This window comes from Miscanthus floridulus, chromosome 18 (assembly GCF_019320115.1).
Source record: "Miscanthus floridulus cultivar M001 chromosome 18, ASM1932011v1, whole genome shotgun sequence".
NCBI classification, from domain to species: Eukaryota; Viridiplantae; Streptophyta; class Magnoliopsida; order Poales; family Poaceae; genus Miscanthus; species Miscanthus floridulus.
In genome coordinates this window covers 4,215,089-4,219,013 of record NC_089597.1, presented here as the reverse complement: position 1 = coordinate 4,219,013, position 3,925 = coordinate 4,215,089, and the positions used below count along the sequence as shown (strand labels likewise).

Genomic DNA, 3,925 nt, shown 5'->3' with positions numbered 1-3,925 from the left:
GGCCTAGAGCAAATCAGCAAGGACATTCAAGGGGCTTTGGCAAAAAAAGAACTATTTATGTACAACCAAGAAAACATGTCTTCTGAATAGTATAGATACTACTCTGGACCACATCACCCTGTTCTGCTTTGAATTCTCATCCCACACATGACATATTCAAACTTCCTAATGCTACACACTTACGCATAATGAGAATTATGCATGGATAGTAAAATAATTAGTAAGAAAATAAGAAGCCTGACCTAGGTATAGTAACATATTTATTTTTCAAATAGTACATGCTTGCTGAGTTGCTATAGCAACTATCAAGCCCGTGAGCTCATCTCTTTGCATGATTTTTCTGTTTCTGCAAGGCACAGATGGCACTTGAACCCAATCATGTTTAATTGTTCGCCTTGATTATAACTCCTAATTTGATCAATATTGCCTACATGCCATATTTTTAATCAGCAAACAGCGGAAGGGGCATGCAGGGCATACCAAATTGAAAAAGGGGGCAGGCAGATATAACTGAAAGCAATCACTTTGTAGCATCGCTTTATAAAAGCAATCAGAGTGCCAATGTGTGAATTATCTCTAGCAGCGCATACCAAATTGCTCATGCTCGTCCATTGCATCCTCCATTAGAGAACTGAAATAAATTAGTTAAATGAAGGAAGCCCAGCAAAACTGTATTAATTAACAGTATATAAGTGCTGAACTGTATTTGATACTTTAAATGACAAAGAGTGATCTATGTCAAAAAAAAAAAGGTAAATGAGCAAACATATCAAACAGTAAGAAAAATACTTTTCACCATACATTTGAGGATTTAAAAACAGTAGGCCCACTAACGAATACTTCTTCCAGACTTGCCATTGTGCAAAAATGACATTAACTGACTGCACATATGCAGCTTTGTTTTACAGAGAATTCATTCTATTTCTTGAAAGATTGCTGCTCATCTTACATGGAAGGAACATTTGATACAATCAAGATAGGATATGTGCATGTGTCTGTAAAAGCAGGAGCTAGTTCCCCCTTTGATTTTGAAGAAAAGTGATAACATTGTGAATGAAAATGCAAAAGAATGAGAAGAAAAAAAGCATCTATCAAACGCGGCATTTGCAGAATCACTCAACATTTTTTTAGACAGGAAAAACCCAACTTTTATAGAAAGCCCAAAAGGTTCCACTGTTCAAGCAGCACAATACAACCATGCTGAAAAAAAAAGAGTGCTGGGGATGCTAGCTTACATTCAGAACCAATTTCAAGGCAGCATTTGCAGAATCACTCAACAATTTCAAGACAGCATTTGCAGGAGCTGGAAGTGCGCGCGCACACACACACACAATGATTCACTCAGTACTGCGTGATTGGGATGTTGAAGACAGGAAGATGAAGGCATGGGAAACAGAGAAAGAGTGTACCTATGTGTGCTGGAGACAGTGGTAGCATAAACATGCCAGACTATGATTCGTTCAGAATGAACACTCATCCGTGAAGGGTTTAACAACCAATTCATTGTATAACGATAACCAGTGAGAATGATGTTTATACAGGTTCTGTTTTATGAAACTGAGTGTCCAACAGCTTTAACTTTTTCTTGAATTAAACCAATAGTGTAATATTTTAAAAAGACTTGATAACCACTTGGACCATGCACACCTTTAGCAACTTACCATGAAAACCTAGTCACCTCACACAACTGCAGCATGAAACAATTATTCAGTCAAGGTCCTATGTTTTTTTCTCCACTTTAGAAATTCTGTCCAAAAGCAATTATAAGTAAACTTATTAGGAGATAGGGAATATGAGTAAACTGCTAGTCATGCCTGAAAATATCACATTGAAATCGATACAAATGCTTGAAATAAAATCACAGATGAATTCAGGACAGAACATGTCAACTAACTACATAAAGCATTGAACCTGGAGAACAGTTAATCTCCTGATATTCAAAGTAACTGAGTTCCTTAGAAGTTAGAACATGTTATAGATAGAGAACAAAATAAAAACTGTAACACAAAGAAAACATACTAAGATGGTACAGTGTATATATCAAAGGGAAATCATTACCAAGAACAGGTCGAGCTAAACTTTCACATCAGTAAACTGGCTAGACAGTGGAATTTTTTCATAGATGGTAGTGGTGTGCAGGAACACAATTTCCAGGTCTAAAGTCCAAACAGAAAAAACATTAAAGAACACACATCTGTACATCTCTTAGGAACATTGCAGGTCCAAGAAAATAATAACATACGCATCAACAACGACCTTAACTGCCAATCAGCATCAATCACGAAAGGAAGAGCAGCAAAGTTTGCCAGAGATATTGCTTACGACAGTTGACAAAGCTACAGAAATAAGTAAAATATATCAAGAGAGAGTTTGTAGTGAAACTGAAGCAATCTATAATAAAAAGAAAGGGAAGCACCAAATTATGTTCCCTTTAAGTTGTATTTATTGGGCTTTGTTTCATCAACAGCACAACTAAGATGGACTACATGAACCTGGAGTGACTGTTGCACACAAAACATGATATGCAATTTACTATGTTGTGCAGAACTATACATCAGTTATTGCAAACAAATGTATACGTACAAATCAAATTCATGTAACATTGTCCAACAAAGCAACAACTTTGTTCAATATCGCACTAGGAAACCTGAAACACCAAGAAATAACCGTGTGAGTGAATAACTAAACATTTTGGTTTACACAAATGTAAAACAAGCTCAGAGAAATGCCTCATGGCCAAATATTAGAATTTGATTTGTAACTTATATTTTGCTTCAATAAGACAATACATATGTCACAGGCATCGAACTTAATATACAATCGACAGTTTCCCGAAAGAAATATGATGATGATATTTGAGTCGCTTAGTGGTGCTCAGAGGGGAAATCTTAGGTTTGTCGCTCCTTTTATCACACTGCCACAACTTCGCTTGGCCATTTTTAAGGTTCAGCATTCGCCAGGTGTCACCAAAAAATTGTCCATTAATTCTCAGCAATGCATATTAATTCTTGAAGCTTTATAACAAATCTCATAGCTCGAGGCCAGGCAAACCGCAAACCGAGGACAATGAGACATAATCCAAAGGGCTATATCAAAAAGCAAATATGCAAGTTAGATGGCAGTTCAATACATCTGGTCTGCTAGAGGCCCCCCGCAAAGGCCTCGCAGTTTTGTAGCATCATGGAGGAAATAATCAGGGCAAGAAAAAAAATTAACCGCGTTAACTTTCTAATAGACAAATAATAGAAGAAAATCAAAGGGTACTCCACCTGCCACCCTCGGTGCTGCCTGGCGTCCGTTCCCGGCATCGGTTCCCGCCACCGGAACGCGCCCTCGCCCAGCCCCGGCCTTGGCCTGTCCCAAACAAGGCGCTACCGCCACGCCGGCTAGGCGGCGGCGGTTCTAGGGCTTGGCAACAGTACAATTGATGATGGGATTGATTTGACGAGCAAGATGGGGTCGATTCGTCAATTTCTTGGCTGGCCCAATCAGCCAATAGCCCACTAGGGCCCTAAGCCCTTTGGCCCAAACACTTTTTTCTCCAACAAACTGCGCCATGACCCATGAGCCCATGGCGCCTCGCAAAGGAAAACAACTCCGTCATGGCGGCCACGGCGCAGCAATCGGCGTTGCTCCGCCGTCGGCACCGGCGCATAAGACGATTATATTATACATACAGAACAGAAAAAATGCCAGCTATACTCTACTTTATATTAGAGGGGCAAAAGGCACTGTGAAAAAGGGGGGGGGGGGGGGGGGGGAAATCCACATATTTTGAAGCAAATAAGTTGCTTTGCCTAATGCCTACACATCTCAAATTTGATCCTGCAAACTTATCAAATCAAAGAATTTCTAAATCCTCATCAAAAGTTTCGCACGTACAGTTTCCAGTTAAAGACACTGAAAAATTCGATCAGTAGTTACA

The 3,925-nt window shown here is 39.3% G+C and overlaps 1 long non-coding RNA gene across 3 annotated transcripts; it reads right to left on the bottom strand.

Annotated features, from left to right (window-relative positions):
* Positions 1-243: 243 nt before the first annotated feature.
* Positions 244-3,512, bottom strand: LOC136522602 (uncharacterized). Of its 3 annotated transcripts, none has more exons than XR_010775941.1 (5): positions 3,270-3,512; positions 2,584-2,647; positions 2,257-2,336; positions 1,662-1,747; positions 244-631 (listed from the first exon to the last, which is right to left on the bottom strand). It is a non-coding gene; the product is annotated as an uncharacterized lncRNA (long non-coding RNA). The 3 variants fall into 3 exon arrangements; XR_010775942.1 differs by lacking the exon at positions 2,257-2,336 and having other exon boundaries at positions 244-427; positions 512-631; XR_010775940.1 differs by lacking the exon at positions 2,257-2,336.
* Between the last annotated feature and the right edge of the window lie 413 nt (positions 3,513-3,925).